The sequence below is a fragment of the Sciurus vulgaris genome (genome assembly GCF_902686455.1).
Source record: "Sciurus vulgaris genome assembly, chromosome: 10".
Lineage (NCBI taxonomy): Eukaryota > Metazoa > Chordata > Mammalia > Rodentia > Sciuridae > Sciurus > Sciurus vulgaris.
Genome location: NC_136470.1, coordinates 108,045,660 through 108,067,253, shown reverse-complemented (window position 1 = coordinate 108,067,253; position 21,594 = coordinate 108,045,660). Strand labels below are relative to the sequence as shown.

Below are 21,594 nucleotides of genomic sequence, written 5' to 3'. Positions count from 1 at the left end.
TGAACTGGATAAATTATATTTGATGAAAAATACTCAAGAAAATATGTCTCTGTGCATATTTACCTTGCAAGTCACATTTTCTTTGGAGTTCCAGAGTTAATGATTATTTATTTTAATAAAATGAGTAGATTTAAATTGATTAAATATAGAGTGTTGAATTTCAGGACTAATGAACAATGCCTCTAATCTGAAAAAGGCCAGGTGTAAGAATAGAAAAGAATATTTAATAATGGCTGATAAAAATTAAGAATGAGGCTTACATAATATGAAATTTATATTTTAGGATCAAAATTTAAAGTTCTACTATATATCAATGGCCCATGATGGTTCAGATAACTCAAATTTGTAGTTCATAAATGTCCTATTTGTTGAATATTTATGAAAACAATAATAATAATAAAAGTTTATGATACTCAGTAATTTGTTTCTAATTTCTCTAAATGTAAATTTTTCAGTTATTAGTTTAGATGTAAAAATATCTCAGTTGAGAATATTATATAATTTTCACCTATTTTGTTTAGTTATTAAATGAGTAATTTCTCATTGCTTTTGCATAATATACTTTTATAATTCCTACACTCTTCAAAAAACTAAAATTCCCAGCCAAAAAAAAGTACAGTTTAAACTCTGAAAAACAGCAATAAAAAATGAAAAGTCAGTGTAAGTTTACATAAGCGAACAATGTCAAGGAACTTTGTATTATATATCACATCCTGATTAAATTTCATCTTTCAGAAAAAAAAAAAAAAGCACTCAATAGGATGATTCAGAAAGCTGAGAACCAAGGTTTAGAAATCCAACTAATGTCTTTAAAGTATTACTGCACTACTCTTATTTAGACCAAGAGAGGCCTGTGAGCTGCTTTGCATTCTAATCAAGTAGATTAAGCCTTGTGAATCTTTTGGTTGAGATTTTCTACCGATAGCTGGCAGTTCTCTGTAATAAAAAAGTCAAGTTCAGAAGCCTTTGCTGGATACTCTGTTTAGTTTTGCAAGACTCTCTCTTCCTACAAAAACATTAGGACTATTTCATATGATTTGTCTCTCTTGCCCAGGGAGATGATAATAAGCAAATTTGGATTTTTGAATTTTGTTTCAGTTAATCAGAGACATTTCTAAAAATCTTATGTCAGGCAAATGTGTAGTTCTGATTTATATCTCATCCCCAGGAAACATTAATATGGTTTCCTAAACATCAAATTATGAGAAAATAATACTTATAGGCATAAACATTTTTAATAGATTATCAACTTTTATATAAGCGTTCTTTAATATCATGTTAGATTTATTTGATAATTTTAAAAGGTATATTAAATGAATTTAGTATTAAAGTCCACAACCTTATATAATGACATTTTAAAATCTGTTTGCTATTTAATAACCATATGTACTCCTTAAAAACAAAATCAGAATCATAATTCTTGAAATTTCACCTTGGCAGCATGCATTCACTTTTATTGTCTCCTCTGCTGGCCTGAAATCACTAATGAGTGCCTGAATGTCATAGGCAGTGCCGATTGCCCATCAGATGCAGAGCTTAGTCAACTGTGTAATGAAGTCTTGTTTGTTTGCTTGCTTTTGTATGGCACTTAGTGAATCTCGACACATTTTCAGCTGCTTAGTGATATTGCTCATTTCTTTACTTCTCCTAAACTTTTTGCATCATTTTACTAACCATTACTGAACTTTATTTCATTTTGTGTACCTAGTAAGTCAATGCCAAAGTAATTGGTCCTAGAGCAACTAATAGGCACTAAAACAGGATAATAACACTTCTAACATAGAAGGCATCAAAAGAGGATAAGAAATTAGAAACTACACTCACCATATTTCTTTACACAATTTTAAAAAACAGATGTTTAAAATAAAAAAGCAAATACATGCTTGATATTAAAAATAAATACATGAAAACATAAATAAAAGGATCGTAGAGTGAAATGTTTAATATCTCTGAAGTGTTTACCAACACCAACAACCATGCACTGATTCTCCAGACACCAAATCAGTTTTCATCCATCTATTTCTGACATGACCTGCTTAAAGACTCAATCCCGCAAGCCTTTTTTGATTTCAAAACCCAATCTCAAGTCTTGAACCACAAATACTTCTGACTTCCTAGTTATAATGTGGTGGTTCCTGCAACCTTCTTTTAAGTCTTACTAATTTGCCAGAAAAGCTCATAGAATTTAGGAAGCTTATTCACATTTAATTTTTATTTCAAAATAAATGGAACACAGAAACATCTAAAATGGAAGAAGAACTAGGACAAGGAATAGCGGTACATGTGTGTATGGAACTTCCATGGTCCAGCACCTAGATGTCTTTACCATCCTGGGAGATCATTAAATTTAATTGCTCAGGAATTTTTAGGGAACTTAATCTTCAATCTAACCCTCAATTTTTTTCTAGTCCTGGGGATTAAACCCATGGCCTCCTCCTGTATGCTAGGCAAGCACTCTATCAAGGAGCTTCATCTCCAGCTCTCCATTAATCTTCCCTTTCCTGAAGGTCAGTGTGTTGGTCTTTCTAGAACCAGGCCCATCCTGAGGATATCTAGGTGCCATAACTCAATTTGCCTAATTAGCATAAACTTGAGTTTCGTTGTTTTGTTTTGTTTTTTCTTAATATATCAATTTTAATATTTAATTATCATCTCTCCAAGTGTGTGATCTCTATTTCATTAAAGATAGTCTAATCCTGTGAATTACTCATATTGTAATTTTTTTAATAATTTATTTATTGTGAGTCATTGTAAAAAAATGGGGTACAACTTATTTCTCTGGTTGTACATGTGATCACACCATGTGTGTAGTCATACATGTACACAGGGTAATGATGTTTGTCTCATTTTGTTATTTTTCCTTTCCCCCCACCCTTCCCACTCTTCTTTTCCTCTATACAATCCATCCTTCCTCCATTCTTGCCTCCCTCCCAGTCCCCTGTGTAACATCATCCGCTTATCAGAGAGATCATTCAGCCTTTGGTATTTGGGGATTGGCTTATCTCACTTAGCATGATGTTCTCCAACTTCTTTCATTTGCCTGCAAATTCCATAATTTTAATTTTCTTTATGGCTGAGTAATATTCCATTGTGTATATATACCACAGTTTCTTTATCCATTCATCTATTGAAAGGCACGTAGGTTGGTTCCACCATCTAGATACTGTGAATTGAGCAGCTATGAACATTGATGTTGCTGCATCACTGTAGTATGCTGATTTTAAGTCCTTTGGGTGCTTGCTAAAGCCTGTTTAATTTAAATGTGATCAGTATCCTAGACTCTCATATTATTTCTAATTAATTATCACTAGTTGATACTATAATTTGAAAATGAAATAGCACACCATATTAGGAATATGTACTGAATATAATCAAGTGTTTATTTGGAGGTTAGAGAATTCCGATTACTTTGATTACTCTTTAAATTTCTTTTAAAGTTTTCTTCCTTTGTTTTTAGCTTTCTCATCAAATTTGGTGATTCAGAGATTATAAGAAATTGTCTACTAATGTAAAATTTCTTTGTTATAACTTTAAAATTATGTATACTTTTACAAGTATCCTTATAGTTCTTTTTCCTATTTCTAGTATAGTTTTTAAATATTCTTTTGAAAAATCTTAAAAATTTTTCTCTATTTTGTTGATATTTCTTAAAGTCCACATTGCCTTTTCTTGTCTGTGTCTATTATTGATGTCCAATTAAGACTACTATTATTGCTTCGTCTTTAATAGTTTATTCACTTCAAGTTCTTTAGGTTTTTATTTTTTCCTCTAGTTTCTTGAGATGAAAATTTTATTTCATTTATTTTCAACTTCTACTTTTTTGAAAAATATTTAACAGTAAAAATTTTCAGTTGATATCACTTTGCCTAGATTTCTAGAATTTCAAGATGTTTTTGTTACTGTCTTTTATTTATATATTTTCTATAATTTCCATTTTGATTTCTTCTTTAAACCACTAAGAATATTCTCAAATTTTGCAAATTTATTGTTTTTTGGGAGGCATTTTTTTGCTAATTTCTATTAAATTAATCTATTAATTTGTTGTATTTTAATTTGGTGAAATAATATTCCCAGAATAATATTCATTATTTTCTTTGTAGAATACCTTAAAATTATCTTTGCAACCTAATATGTTGTTATTATTATTTTGGTAACATCAGCATGATTACTTGGAAAAGTATATTTCTGATTAAAAATATTTTGTTTCCGTGTATCAAGCTTGTTATTTTTAGAACCCCCAATTTTTTATAATTATAGGGATTTTTACCCTGAAAACCATCTTTTAATGTCTAAGCCTCCAATTTATTTTATGAATAGAACTTGATTTATGGATATAATTTTTCATCTTAATATTATAAACATGAAAATATTTTAATATATTTTATAACTTAAAATTAGTGACTACTGTCTGCTCTGTATTTTTTATATTATGTACCTTTCATCAACATACTTTTTTCTTTTAAATAATTTTTCTTTGAATTCTATTTTTCACATTGAAATGAATATTATCCTCTTATTACTATTATCAGCATACTTATGTTTCCTTTAACTTTTAATCTTTTTAATATTCCAATTTGAATATCCCCATATAGTAATTAAGCAACTTTCAAAGTTTAATCATTGTACTTTATTTAAAATTCAATTAATATTAATTAATTCTATTGCATGGATCTTGGTAGATGTATATTGAATATTAAAATAGAGTGAGCTTCCTGCTTGAAAAACCTCACAATCTATAATTGCTTTTTTTTTTTTTTGTTAGTGTTATGTTTTGGTAAGGGGATTGAAACCAGGGGCATTCTACCACTAAGCTACATCCCATCCTTTTAATTTTTTTAGTTTTAGAAATGGTCTCTAAATTGCAGAGTCTGGCCTCAGGTTTGGGATCCTCCTGCCTCAATCTCCTAAGTAGCTCTGAGTAGCTCTAAGTAGCTCTAAGTAGTACAGTTGTGGGTCACCATATCTGGCTATTGCAATTTGTAGTTATTTGGTTGAATATTAGGTACATGTACCTTCACTGAAAATACTGAAGTTGACACCACTGTTTCTAATGATGCAGGGAATACGTTGTAATTGTCTGCAGAATTATTATGTTTTCTGACTGAAAACATTGAAAAATTTGAAATAATTGAAGTTTGTTTTTGAACAAATGTAAAGGTAGAAGTATGTTTTCAATATGCTCAAGAATTTATTTTTCATTCTTCCTCAAGAAGTTCCTAGATTAGGCTAGAGATGGGGCTCAATGGTAGAGTATTTGCCTAGCAGTCATGAGATGGTAGAGTTTCATCCCCAGCACTGCCAAGAAAAAAAAAAAAAAAGCTCCTGGACCATCTAGTCCACCAAAACAGTAGAGTAAACCAAGGAAGAAGGTACAGATCAAATACAAGGGGAAGTTTTATTTTATAGTAAAACTACCATAGGTCATTTAATTTGTAAGTGAACTTCTCTAAACATTGTGTACATATAAATTCATTTCTATCTAATAATACCTCTGAGAAGTAGGATTTAACCCAGTTATAACTGGTTTCAAAGTCTTGGAAACCCTACAGTGTGCTACCGCACTGTATGTAATGGTGGGATGGAAATTCTTAAATTCTTGAAAATTTGATCATGAGATGTTTGAGACCATTCCTGTGCAGCAGACTGTGAAAGTCATGTGCATTCTAAGCCTTTTAAAAAAGATTTCTATTTTACTTTTTAGTTATACATGACAGTCTATTTTGACATATTTATACAAACATGGAATATATCTTATTCTAATTAGGATCCCAGTTTATGAATGTACATGAGGCACTATAGTGAATCTTTTAGGGACTTTGTCTTTTTAGGGACAAAGGAAGAAACTGGAAGAATATGTGAGGTTTGACCTCAAGGACAGTTGAATACACTATTTAACTTAAATGAAATAAATATGCAAAAAGAGAAAATTTAACCAATGGACTGTTGGATGATGTGAAAAGGGACATTATAAAAGAACCAAACAAACCAAAAAATGTGAAAGAATCGTAGTACAGACTGCTGGGAAAACATTCAAACTTTGCACAAAAAAAGAATTTAATTGCAAAATATTAACTGGCTTAAAGTAACAATATTTAATATTCATAATGATGAAATATCAAATACTGATTTTAACATTAACATGACATCATTGTATTGGTATTGTAGTATAAGTATATATAAAAACTAAATCTTTATTAATCCTACAATAATCTATTAGTTGATAAATACAAATTTCATAGAATTTGCATGCAATTTAGAAATACAAAAGTAAATGCCAAAATAAACAGTTAAAAGAACTGTTCCCTAATTCTCAGGAGCAGAATTAGAATGAAGTGGTCTCTTTATTTTTAAATACTCTTCCAGGTTCTTTTCCCTTTGAATTTGAATTTTTTTAAAACAAACTTACAAATCATTTTCTAAAGCAATAAGGTTTTTCAAATGTAAGAGCAGGAGCACAGAAGAGATGAACTGATGTAGGAAACTTACAGAACACAAAGAGAGATAAAATTAATACTGAAGTTATTTGATAAGCTCTATTATTAATATGGATTTAGAATTCATAATGCTATTATAGCTAATTATTTTGCTTTAATTGGTTTGATGTTTGGTAAATTTAATCTCTCCAGATACAGCTCACCACCCTCTGGAACCAAATTTATTTGCTTCTATGCTGCTCTCTAATATTGCAATGTTCCTTTTCTCATTTTTTTCCCTTCAATCATGACATCCACAATCTTCCAAGTCTTCCCAGCTAGAGCCTTGGAGTCTCTTCAGCATCAACCACCCTTTTCTTTCTCCACAGGTTGCAAACTCTTGCCAGTTCTATCTAATTATACCCCCATTCTTCCTATTTCCCTCATTATTTGCATGCTTCATATGTTTGTTAACTTTTGCCTGACTTACTGAAAAATCTCTAAATTGGAAAATACAAAGTAAGCTCTTTTATTAACTCTCTTACCAAAAGTTTCAAGCCTAAACAAAAGCAGAGAAAAAATATCTTGAATTCCAAGGATGTCTAAATTAAAATATTATTATTTTATTTAAATTAATAGAAGGAAGGCAATCCATGCATGCATTTATCTATTATTTACTTAATGAATTCCACCACACCATTTTTGGTAGTATGTAGGCATTATGTACTATTTAAGCTTCCTTATACACATTCTTCCTTGTTTAACTTTAGGTACAGATTATATATATTTTTTTTATTTGGGGCAAGTCTCTATGCTCATTTCTTCAGTTACTTTAGTTGTATTACTCTTATATAGAGAGATGGACTGATTAAAACAATATCTCCTGTTCATAATGGTAGCTTAAATACATGAAAGTAAATTTGGTTGTAAATAAAATATCATCTCACATTCTTTCCTTGTGTTTCATAAATCTATATTTATCTTCTGTTCTGGAATATTAATTTTGATTAATCTGGCAATAACCTGTTGTTTTTCTTTAAGTCATATGGTCTTTTTTCTGCTGAGGGAAAAAAAATACTTTATTGAAGTATTATGGTTTTACAAATGTGCCTTGCTTTTAGCTCTTCTGGTTCAATTTTCCCAGATATGTGGTCTCATGTCAATGTTGTTCCAAGTATTTTATTTCAGAAAAACATTACTTAACATTAATTAATTTTTACCGTTGATAACATTTTTGTCTATCTTTCAGTATAGATTAAAAACTTTGCATCTATGTATTCTTTTCATTTAATTACTACAAGTTCCTCCTTTCTATTTCAATTTCTCTTAATTGGAAGAATAATATTTCTAATTTAAATTTTTATTTCTGATTATTTTCTTCTAAATTGTTAAATTAAGAAAGACCTCTTTTAAAATTGTAGTTTCTGATCACCTCATATCTGAATTATCCTACTTTAATGTTTGTTGTTCTTTCTTGTTCCATAATTTTGTTGTTTCTTTAGTTTATCTGTGGAAATATAACTCAGTTTTGTTTTACTTGTATTTTGTTTGATAGATGGCAATTTCTTTTTCATGTATGATTTTAAATGCTGTGGTGAATTATTCTGCAATTTATTCTTACATCATTTATAATATATTTATATGTTATATACAATTCTTTTCTGCTGCTCATGTATGAATGCTCATGTATTTTTCTATATATACCCTTAAGAGCATAGTTTAAGATGGCCTTCTTAATTTCATGTCTTTAAAACTTTTCTTACTCTCACAAACGCTTAAAATAATATTGCCATCTATTTTTGAAATGTTGACTCTTTCCCTTCCCCCAATCTGCTGGAATTTTTTAGTTTAGTTTCTGTATCCTATAGCTTTTCTCAATGTAGAACTATTCTGGAAAAGTATCTGGCTAGTGGATTTCAAGGGCCCATAGAGCCCAATCTTTTCCCAAAACAACCTTAATATTATGCCCTTCCACATTCCTTTGAATTTGAAGTATGAAGAACCTCTGACCCAGTTTTTTTCTGCTGTGCCGATTAGCTGGACAACTTTTTTCTTTCTTTTTTTTAATTGGTGCATTGTAATTGTACATAATGGTAGAACTCATTGTTACATATTTGAACAGGTACACAATATAGCAATACAATTTGACCAATATCACTCCTCCGTGTTTCCCCTTTTCCTTTCCTCCCTTTCTCTAGTCCCTTACATCTACTCTACTTATCTCTCTTTATTTTCATGAGTTCCTCACCTGCCAACTTTCTTTTCTTTCTTCCTTTTTAACTTCCACATATGAGAGAAAATAAACAACCTTTTATTTTCTCAGTTTGGGCTTATTTCGTTTAACATAATGTTCTCAAGTTCCATACATTCTTCAGAAACTGACATAATTTCATTCTTCTTCATGGCTGAATAAAATTCCTGAGTGTGTGTGTGTTTTCATGTGTTTGTGTATCACCTATTCTTCATTCATTTATCATTGATGGACAACTAGAGTGGTTCCATGGCTTGGTTGTTGTGAATTGTGCTGCCATAAATATGGGTATGCATGTACCACTATAGTATGATGACTTTATGATAATTTCTGAAGAGTGATATAGCTGGGTCATATGGTGGTTCCACTGCTCATCTTCTGAGGAAACTCCATACTAATTTCTATATTGGTTGCACTAATTTACAATCCCACCAACAGTGTAAATATGTTTCTTTTTCTCCACATTCTGTTCAGCATTTATTATTGTTTGTATTCTTTATTTTCTAAATTTTTTATTTGTTCTAATTAGTTGTACATGACAGTAGAATACATTTATACATTTGGATAGCTCATACATAAATGGAGTGTAACTTCTCACTTTTCTGATTGTACATGTTGTGGTATCACATTGGTCATGAGATCATATATGTACATATGTAATAATATCTGTTTCACTCTAATAACCTTCCTGCCCCCAGATCCCTTCCTCTCCCTTCACTCCCATCTACTTAATATAAAGCAACTCTATTTTATCCACCCTCCTTTATTGTGGATTAGTATCTGCATATTAGAGAAAACATTTGGCCTTTAGTTTTTGGGTTTGGCTTATTTCACTTAGCATGAGTGAAATAACTCCAACTCCATCCATTTACCCAAAAATGCCTTAATTTCATTCTTCTTTAAAGCTGAGTAGTAAGTATCCTTGAAGTCTGAAATTCTGACTAGAGTGAGATAAATCTCAGTGTACTTTTGATTTGCATTTCCCCAATTGCTAACAACGTTGAACATTTTTCATATATTTGTTGGCCATTTGTATTTCTTCTTTTAAGTGTCCATTTAGTTCATTTGCCCATTTATTAATTGATCTATTTGGATTTTGGGTGTTAAGTTTTTTGAGTTCTTTATATATTTTGGACATTAATCCTCTGTCAAAAAAGTAACTGGCAAAGATTTTCTCCTGTTCTGTAGGTGCTTTCTTCACATTGCTAATTGTTTCCTTTGCTGTGCAGAAGATTTTTAATTTGATGGCATCCCATTTATTAACCCTTGGCATTATTTGCTGAGCTTTAAGACTCCTATTGAGAAAGGTGTCTCCTGTGCCTATATGTTGAAGATCAAGCTTACATTTTCTTCTGGGAGTTGCATAGTTAGCTGACCAAGTTTTTAAGGAGCATCATTTATGCAGATGACATGAAGGTTCTCAGACTCCATTCTGTATCCGAATTTTTTTTTTTTTTTTTTTTCTTTTCTCTTAGCTGCTAACAGAGTGTGTGTCTGGTTTTGTTTTAGTTTTGTTTTGGTTTGTGTGCATGTGTATGTGTGTGTGTTCTAGCACCTTAATTGAGATATAAAACATACCTCATAAAATTGACCTTTTAAAGATGTATAATTTAGTAATTTTGCTGCATTTAAGTTACACAACAGCCATGATATGAGAACATTTTCCTTACCCTAAAAAAAAAATCCATTAGCAGTACTCTGCATTATCACTTACTGACAATCTCTGAAAAAACACTAATTCAATATGTCTTCATAGATTTGCCTATTCTGAGCATTTCATAAATATGGACTGACGAAAGTTTTTTCTAAACTGGCTTGTTCACATAGCTTAATATTTAAAGGCTCATTCACATTTTGCTTTTTTTATATTGATGAATAATATTGTATTTTGTGGATATTTTATTCTTTATTTATCAATTTATCAGGTGGTGGATATTTGAGTTGTCTTATCTAGGTCATGTATTTACATTCTAATATCTCCTTAGAGAATTTCATTGCTTCTAGTTCTATTTAATTTCATTAGGATAAAACTACCTTCAGCCATCTGTCCTGATACGTATTTACCCTATCAATTCTGATTTTTCAGAAAGACCATTTTACATATATTTAAGTATGCAAATTCAGAAAAATATGTAAGTATAAATTGAAGTCAAGATGAACTGAGCCTTAAATACATTTCAAATACTTTTGGTTTAGAAACCTTAGGTGGTTGCAAAACTTTAGATTGACTGAGATGGAATGTGAAGTTTGAGTGTTTCCTCAACAAAGTCATCAAATAGTTATTGGATGCTAATCTAATAGAAATAGTATAGAGAAGTTTCCTGCATTAGTGTGGAGGTTAGGCAAAATGACCATCAAGAACATTTTACATTTTCTGGTTTTATGATATTATGTATCCTGAAAATTATGGGAAGAAAACTTTCAAAAATTACTTGCATCTTATGCCCTCAATTTTTATATAGAATAAATCTGTTCACTAAAATATAATTATTTGTATTATATCATAAAATAGGCATTTCTAAAAAAAACCTGAGCTGTTTTCCAAAATGTTGTATTTAGAATTACAGGGCTTATTTAAAATGAAGAATTCATAAAACTTTCTAATTAGAACAGAAAACTCTTTAAATAACATTCCTTATAAATATACTGGTTCAGTTTAAAAAGGTAAATGAAATTCCTGATAACTAGAAATATAACAGTATAAGGAAAATTTATCACCACCCCCCAAAGATAAAAGCTTTGGAGATGAAAATAAAAATTTCAAGATATATTAGTTTCTTAGGAAAGCTTGAGAAATTATCACAATGTGGGTGGCTTGAAACAACAGACATATATTCTCTTTCATTTCTGTCCTAAAATAAAGATTTCAGGTCCCCAGGACAATACCCTCTCCAAGAGGCTCTGGGAAAAACTGTTCCTACCCTACTCTCAGGTTTAGTTGTTAGGAGCATTCCTTGATTGGTATCTACACCACTGTGAGTTCTCCTTTCCTTTTTTGATGAACCTATATTCTGTGTATCTTTTCTTTGTTTTAAATCTTTCTCTGCCTCCCATGGTATATCTATCCCAATATTCTTAATTATATCTACAAAGACACATTTTCCTAATAAGACAGTATTTCCAGTTTCTGGGGATTAGGATAAGAATATATTCTTCAGGAGCCAGCCTTCCACTCAGTAAACAAGTACAAGAATCATTTCCAAATCAGGACTTTCCAATTTAAAACAACAGATGTCCTGTGGAATCCATTGGCAATACAATAGTATCTCATGTCTTGCTACACTCATGGTGTTTAGTGGCACCAAATATCAATATGCTAAGAAATAACGTATATAAACCAACATATCATATTGCCACACCATATTGCCATTCTTTCCCTATTTACCTGTGATGTAGGACTAGCCCACTTTACAGAAAACATTGTGGCAGAACAAGCTGGAGATTAAGACTAACCTGAAAACTCTGTTCTAGTTCTGTTTTAAGTTCCTGTCAGTTTTAGAATTTTTTAAAAAAGCAGTATTTTAATTCATGATTTAGATATTCAGAAAACTGACAGAATTGAATTTTTTACAAATCATTTAATCAGAATTTGAGGTAAGAATATACAGCAGAAAAAAACACATTTTATCAGATGGACACTAACATTTTTTAGTACAAACTATAACCTTGTTCATCAAGAATATTTTTGAATTATTTAAATAGGAACATAAAACAGAAATATAGAGATGGGCTCACGTATATAAGTCTCAAAGAGGGTATCATCAAAATACAGATTAAATCACTGAAACTTTTAAGTTCCTAAAATTTAAACTTTTGTAGATTTTGCTAGCTTTTGTTTTTTTTTTTTTTTAACCCTTATACTGTTTATGTCAACTTGAGGAATGTGGAGTACACTGAGCTGTATTATTTCCATTAATATCTTTTGTTGACAGACTAAGACAGAATCAGATCCACTGTACGTCATTGGGGACTAAGAAGGAAATCCTTTCTTATTTTATTTCTGTCAGGTATTCTTTAAAGAGAACATTAAAAACCTTACAGGTTAAGAATTACATTTAAAAGAGGCTCCAAAGAATGTAATTACTTTATTGAAACCCTACATTGGTTTCAGTGAAATCATTTTGAGATATATACATATTTTACAGATTGTGTCTCATTTTGGAGTAAAAGTAGAGATATTTTGAGATATGACTACAATGGAGTGACATTGCTTGATCCTGTCTTTAACAAATTGACATTTTTTCCTTACTCAAAAACTATTCAGCTAAATTTCAAAATTCTTCTTTGAAGTACAATTGTATCAAGTAATACTTCAAGCTTATTAAAATCCAGGTATGTCAAGTGCAAGAAAGTTATAAGTTTTAGGTTCACAAAAGATACATGCTTTGCATATTTAGCATAAACTGATTCTCTTTTAGAAGTAAAGTCAGGCTTGTTTTTTAAAAGAGTTATTCATATTTAATTTAGCATTTTTGTGAAACCATTTTAACATTTTTTATTTTAACATTTTTTAGACTAGGGACTTTCAGATGGATGGCATGTACTCTAAATAATGGAGGGAACATTGAAGGGCATTTCTCACATTTTATCCTCTTCTTGTTTTGCTGCTTTAAACTTAAATCCTAAATTATATTTCCTCTATCATCATTTAGTGGTTTGCAAAAAACAATCATACTACATGTTCAAGAAACTTTTCCATGTATAGTTTCAGCAATTTCTTGATTATTATGTTTATGGATTTCAAGTTAATTCAACAATTTCTACTGACAGTTATTAAGCATTCAGTGTTCCACAGAATGTTCTGTTAGTGTCTGTGTGAACCAGGTGGATAAGGCATTGTCTCTACTGATACTGCCTATAGATTAGTGTAAATAAGTTTTCATCCAAAGTTTCTAAGTCAGAGTGTCTTGAATAAAAACAAATTTTAAAAAGAACACATGGATGCTTCTCAGTGCAACAAAGAATTTTAAGTGTTTGCTCACATGATTAGATACAAGGAAAACTTCACTTTGTGTTTTGACTTATGTTATTGCCAAACAAAGTTGATCTGAAGATATGTAGTTTGCACCATTACCAATGTCAGAGAGTAACATACTGCTTTAGAGCAGAAAGAAAATTTAAGAGGAAAAAGTACTTGGAAAAAAAAGAAAAAAATGATTTGTAAATCCTTGCTTTCAGTTAATATAAATACATTAAATTTTTACATAAAAAAGTACTATTTCCCAGGAATGTTGAGGGTTCATTTTCCTGTACGTCTTTAGGAACCAAAGGTACTCAGAAATAAGAACTGATTTTTTTGTTGTTGTTATTATTTTTTGTTTTTTCTTTTTGGCAAATTTTGAACATACTAGCTTGAGGAATATTGTTTTCAATATTCAATCATTCATACTGTTCTTAACTTTGAATACATATGTTTATTTGTACTATACAGAAAACACGATACCAATCATTAGATGGGTAGCTGGATGGACATTGAGTGGTAAACTTGTGAATAGTTCTATTTTTATTAAAAAAGATTTAAAATAAGAATTTAAAAAAATAAATTTCAAAATTATCTTTATACATACTTTATTAAAGGTTTTGATATTCTATATTCATTTTTATTCTTATAGAAAATGCTTAATATTTTAGAACACAAATACGTTTGAAAAACATTTTAAAAATCTTGGCATTTGATTACATTGTCATCAAGATGTATTGAATTTTAATAAACTTTTCTATTTTTTTTTCTTTTTACAGTGCTAGAGATTGAACCCTGGGGCCTCATGCATACTAGGCAAACACTCTACCACTAAGCCACACCCCAGTCCTTCTTAAACTTTTTTTTTTTTTTTTTTTTTTCTGTGGTACTGGGGATTGAACTCAGGGCCTTGTGCTTACGAGGCAAGTACTCTACCAGCTGAGCTATCTCACCAGCCCAAACTTTTAATATAATTATATTTATTTGTTTAGATATGTGAATATCATCACCATGATTAGTCATTTTGCTAAAACAAAGGAAAGAAAAATGAGTCTTGAAATAAATGTGTAGTAATTATAAATACATGTATATACAGTCTGCATGTGTATTTCTGAATTCTATCACTAGCATCTTATCCACATAGTATTCTGTCATATGCAATGATTTACTATATCTGTCTTGGAGATATCTCTTATCAAGATATCAAGATGATAATTTGACATTTTTTGTAAAAATATTTTTATCAATAGAAGGTATATTTCCTAAGATAGAGACTAAAACCTGTTAATTTTGCAGTTCATTTATATATGGTTTTAAAATTAAGTCATAATTTGTGAACTTACATTTGTACCCATGTCCAGGATGTGTGATATGTCCTACCATATCACAAAAATAAATACTCATTGTGAAAAATTTGACAGATACAGGGAAGTATAAAGTTAAAAAATAAAACATCCCCATCCTAACATCTTGAAAAAACTATTATTAGTATTTTAGCCCTGGTTTTTTGATCTTATTTAGTTGCTATTATATTCTACATATAATATTTTAAGATATTACCTTTTAGTCTTTTCTATTAATGAACACAAAATCTTCACTTTGAAAAATATGTATATTAAAATATTTTAAATTGTTTATAATTTTATAAATAACTGAATTTTTGGTATATTTATAAAATGTAAGCTTCTTATATGGACTTATGCTTTATATCCTGAATTTCCCCATAATTTCTTAAGGAAAGATATATCTTGACATGAAAGGTCAGATAATAACACATTTAAGTGATTTATTATTACTTCTCAAAATCAAGGCAATACAGTGGATCAAGTAACAACATAAATTTTAATTATAAGAAAAGCATGAATTAAGTTTGGTTATTACAATAACTTTTACATTGTTAATAGCTACTAATAACTTTGCAAGATACAGATAAAACAAAACTTTGGTTTTATAATTCAGTGAGCTTAATAGTTTAAATGTATAGTTTAGATATTGCAAGGGTCTGAAAATAAAAGCACTATCTAATGTTTTAAGCTCTTCTCAACTCAGGAAAAACATTCCATCTGTACTCTTGATGAAAAATGGGTACTTTAGAGATATATCCTTGTATATTAAAAAATAGCTGAAAGTAATTTTATGGAATTAAATATGATATTTTAAACTGTAGAATTGATCAAAAATGACTTTTCTGCAAAATTGTTTAATGTAGAATCGATTATTCAAACAGAATAAGAAGTTCTATTAATTCAATTTTTTGTTATTGAATTATACATAATTTATTGCTTTTTGAAGTATATAATTAATATATTTTATTTTTTTCATTTAAAAGTTTTTACTGTGATTATTTCTAATCTCATTTACCTGAGGATCTTTCAATTTTATGAATGAATGAGGGCTGGGGATACAGGTCAGTTGGTGGAGTGAAGGCCCTGGGTTCAATCCCTAGCACTACAAAAAAAAAAAAAAAAAAAAAAAAAGAATGAATGAGGGAGAAGTTGAATGACCATACAGTTTCTGACTTTTAGCATTTTGTTTTAATTTTAATTGCTGTATTTTATTTGTTCTAATTAATTGTACCTGACAGTAGAATGCATTTATACATTTTGATAAATCATACATAAATGGAGTGTAATCTCTCATTTTTCTGATTTTACATATTGTAAGATCACACTTGTCATGCAATCATATATGTACATGAGGCAATAATGTCTGGTTCATTCTATTATCCTTCACATCCCCATACCCATTCCCCTCCCTTCACTTCCCTGTACCTAATACAAAGTAACTCTACTCTACTCTATCCCCTTCCTGCCCCTTTATTGTGAATTAGCATCCGCATATCAGAGAAAACACTGGGCCTTTGGTTTTTTTTAAGGGACCTTTTATTTTATTGATTTATATGTGGTGCTGAGAATTGAATCCAGTGCCTCACACATGCTAGGCAAGTGCTCTACCACTGAGTCACAACCTCAGCCCTGATTTTTAGCATTTTCTTCTAAAATTCTATCATACTACTCCATTCTCTTGTACATAGCAGAGGACTGAAACCAACCTGTTATTATGCCTTTTTTTATCTGGATATCTTTCAGATTTTTTTTTCATCTTTATAAATCAAAAAATTGCTAAGCTATATGTCGTATCAATCCCTTTCCATCATTTTTTTTTTTTAGTTTGGTAATGTGAGTCTTCATTCCAGCTTCTATTTTCTAAGCAATTTGTATAATTCATTCATGATTTATATTATTCTTCTGCTTAAGTTCATGTTCTGTTTCTTTTTGAGACATTCCTTTGGAAACACCTATAATTTACTGTTTTGTTATCAATATCTATCATTTATTCCTTAAATTTATTTTTGTATTTGTTTTTCTGTATATAGGAAGAACTACTCATGTAGTTTCTTCACATTTCTTATTTAGTTTTTACCTTTTAAAGTTTGGTCCTTCAATTTCACAAGTGTAGACTAAATTCTGTACTTTTATTTTTTAACATTCATATTCCTTTTTCTTTTCTTTGGTTGATTTTCCACCTCAGTTTCTCTTTTCTCCCTATGTTATTCTATTCTTCTTTCATTCCTCTTAAAAGTCTATCTAATCATAAAAATATACAGAAGATCAGTGGGATAGAAGGAGATTGAGAGGAAAAATGAAGGGATGAAAAAGCAGAGGAAATGCAGAAAAAATTTGACATAATTAATCTATGTGTGTGTATCAATATACCGCAGTGAATTCCACCCTAATGCATAGCTACAAAGCACCAATTCAAAATAAAAAAAATAAATAAATAAATAAAAGGAAGGCCAGTGGTGAAGAGAAAAGAGAATAGCATGAGGGAGGAGAAAAGGGAAACTGAGAACCCCAGGGATTGAAATGGAGTAAATTAAACTCCATGAATGTATGATATGTCAGAATGAACCCAACTACTATGTATAACTATAATGCACTGATAAAAGTTAAAAAAAAATCCATCTACAGTGAAATAGTTTTCTTAATAGTCTTCCAGCATCTGCAGGAAAACATTTTCAAGGGTTCTTTCTTTTTGTATACGAACATTTTATTTCAATTCTATGTATTTTAGTGTATTAGAATAAACACAAAGGAAGTTGTGTGCTTGTTTCTTTTGCTTGTTACACCCTCAGATTTTCCCTATCTGAATGAATTCTTCCCACAAGATTTATGGCCTTGCCCTCTTCTCTGAAAAATGATGTGCTAATTCAGTCACTTACACAAATTCAGTGTTTTCTGAAATATGTATTTTTAAGTATAAAACAGAGACAATCACTTAAATGATTCTATTCCCAGTTTTTCTGATCATGTGAGAAATTGTGTACAATTATTATTATTCTAAATGCAAAGGAAAGAAGTTAGTTTATTGTATCCAATAAATATTTTAGGAAATAAAGTTTTAGTTCTCTTTAGAAGGCCATGTTGAAAAACTGAGTTAAATATACAGTTTTGAATCTAGTGTTTTACTGTATAAAGAGACTTCCATTTGCTTAACAGAGTTATGCTAATTTCAGATTTTCTACCCTATTGTCTACTAAATATCAGTGTTGATCATCTTGCTTTCTCCTGGGAACATAGGAAGATAAATGAGATGTGGTCCCTCCCACTGGGGAGCAGAGTCTGGTGGAGCACACAGAAATGTTTAGAAATAGGAGTTTGGTGATGTGCTGAGTACTTGTTTTTCCCTTTGCCAGGAACACTCCTAATCTTCTGCTGCTTCAGATCTTGACTCAAATGCCATCCACTCACCTGTGAGGTCTTTCTGTCCACTTTATCTGAAATCACGCCATTTTACTCATCTCAACGTTTCCTTCTCCTTTTCCTTGCTCTATTTTTTTTTTCCCCTTCATCAAGTATTGCTATTTAGAATATTATATGTTTTACTTATTTTCTGCCTTTCCCCACTAAAATGTTAGTTTATGAGGGCAGGAATTTTGTCTTTTTTATTTTGATTAAAACTTTTTCTCTATTTTATATTTTTTCATTTTATTTCTTTTAATTAACATGTATTTATGTAGTCAATGAATATATGCAGAATGAATGAAATTATGTGTGTATGTTTTGAGAGGGAATGAATTTACTTTGTTGTTCATCTTGTTCCACATATTTTGTGTTTGTTTTTTTTATTAAAATTTCACAAATATCCAATGAAATTCACACACACACACACACACACACACATGATTGATTGATAGATGGATAATGGAGATTGAGCACAGGAGTGCTTTACCACTGAGACCCTTTTATTTTTATTCTGAGACAGGATCTTGCTAAATTGCCTAGGTTAGTCTTGAACTTGCAGTCCTCCTGCCTCAGCCTCCTGAGTCACTGGGATTAGTCTTGTGCCACTATACAAATTCATACAATTATCAACTTATATTTGTCATTCATCCAAGGAATATTCTAGAGTTTTCCAACCTAATAGGGAAGGTGAACTGTAGTATCTTCTTTTATTACTGAACTCTTTCACTACAAATAGAAATTTAGCAGAATATTTGTGAAATATTTTGAATTAAATAGGAGCCTGTTAATAGATGGAATGAAATTGATATGAAAGGCAAAGAGAAGAGGGCATAAAAAACCAGAATTCTAAGATACCAAGGATGTTAAACTGGTATTTTAAATAATCTCAGACTTGAATTTTTATTTCACTGGCATTTTTTTTAAAGACTGATCATTACTTGGATTGTTTTAGGTTAAATAATTGAATAGAGGATAGTTAACAATTATGGCATTGATCCTTGGAAAATATAACATTACCTACTAAAACTGACTTTAGATATGATTTCCATATACTAATTGAAGCATAGAGTAGTAATTGTCCATGTGTAACATAGGACCTGATTGAGCTTCAGAAAGTTTGTATTTAAATTTTTAAAAAAGAGAACTGACACCAATAGCTTTGTCTTTAAAAAAAAAAAAAAAAAAAAAAACCTAATTTATTGCATAAAAGAATGAACTTAGACAAGTTGTTCCCTGCTCACAGGAAATGCAAATTTTTCTGTGATCTTTCTACTTAGTTTCTCAATTCCTTCCTTTTCTTTCTTGGACAGCACATGTGCCTGCTCTAGTATTACACTGATTGATTTTGACTCAGTGAGACATATTTCCATTCTCTCCCTTACCTAAGTCATGTATCACACTTCATAGTGCCCCAGTTCCCAGTAGTAGTTTTCTAAACTGGTCAATGCCCTCTCACTCTCCATTCCAAAAAAGAAAACCAAACAATTCTTAAACAGTTTAGTCATTCCTTGATATATATTTTAAAAATATTTCAATGCCCAAATAATGATAATCAGAACCTCTTTTACTAAAATGAAGATATCAAATATATGTTGTTGTTTTCTTTTAGTAATATCAGTCAGATATTTCATAATGTATACTGCACTTTCCACTGATTGCTACATTATGTGTTAGACTTTAAAAAACCATTGGCGTCCTGACCTCTCCCTCACTTGGTTACTGAGAGGTAGAAAGACTAAGCTGTTTACCACTGCTCCATAAAAGGTTATGGATGTGGAAATTCTGACCCTATTCATGGACCTTTGGTACTAAACCCTGTTATCTTATCCTGGCTGTAGGATGTTTGGCAGGCATATCATTTTTAGAGTGATTGCTTTATCTTGATTTTCAGTAATTTTTGCAAATATTTTAAGAAACCTGGGTAGTTTTCTAACAAGTAAGGCAGTGGTGAATATCCGTGGTCCTTATTTAGCTGGATGTCATAGAATTGGACTTACATTGGCAAATATTTAACCATGTGTCAGCCTCTTGTTGGTGACTTTGAGTTAATCAATATCCAATCACACATTTGTGCCATCTGTATTCAGTTCAGCTTCAAGCATGGGTCTGATTCTATTTAGATTGACTTTGAATCTATTCTACTTGGCAATCCTGTTATAGCTGCTGTGTATTTCTTATTACTGTAGTTTACCGAATTCTTCTTGTCTTCCTTTCAGGCTCCCTTCTTCAATGCTGATTCAAGATGTTTTTTAAAAACTATGAAACACCCACAAAGCAAAAGTCCAGTTGCCATGATGTAAAACACCAATTAGGATTTAGATTATAGAATTGAAATAACAAAATAGTAGAGATCTTTCAATCCAGGGGTTTATCAAAAACCTTGAGCATTTCTGAAACTCTTTTTTAGGGGTGCTACAAGGTCAAAACTACTTTCTTAATAATATTAAGATATTATTTCCTTTTCTATTTCATTTTTATTTGAGTATAAAGGGGAATTCTCCAGAAGTTATTTAAATTAATGCCAAAAATGTGAGAATTTAGGTCTTCTATAAGGCATTAAAGGAATTTGCAAAAATGTAAAATAATGCTCTGCTTCTAAATAACATTTTTGTTACAGGAAGCATATTTTTATTTTGTTCTTATAAATAATGTTCGGTTTTAACTTGAAGTTTTATTATTTTAAATTGAATTAATATACACATATTTAAGATTTTTCAGTTTTAGCACCTGTAAGAAGTTACCCACTCTAAACTCTTATTAGTTTGAATTCTCACGTTAACCTTTATAAGTTGTACAACCTAGGGCAAGGAAATCACCTTCTATTTCTAAATAGGGTACTAAAACAGTGTTAACTAAACATGAAATAAAAGTTACTTATTAATATTGAGGATATTTATGTTGCCTTTCTGCTCAAAATTTTGAAAGCATTTTATAAATGATTAAATTTTATAAAAATACTTTTGTTCATTGTCATTAATGTTTAAGAGTTTGTACATGACCCAAGTGAAATTCAAAGCCAGAATTTCCCAAATCACAATTGCAAGGACCAAGTTAAATTATACACTTTTTCTGTTTCTATTATGGCTTTAAGCTTTTTTAAAATAGATTTTAAATAGTTTTTTATTTCATGGTTCTTTATTTTCTAAGTCTGGTTTCAGAGTTAGGGAAAACTATACATTTTTACCAAGGAAATAATAGTTCTAGTACAAAAGATCTACTTAGTTA

The 21,594-nt window shown here is 30.3% G+C and overlaps 1 long non-coding RNA gene across 1 annotated transcript in view; it reads left to right on the top strand.

Moving 5' to 3' along the window:
• Positions 1-21,594, top strand: part of LOC306670248 — a 253,586-nt gene that overhangs the window by 32,926 nt on the left and 199,066 nt on the right. The gene's annotated exons all lie outside the window — the stretch shown is intronic.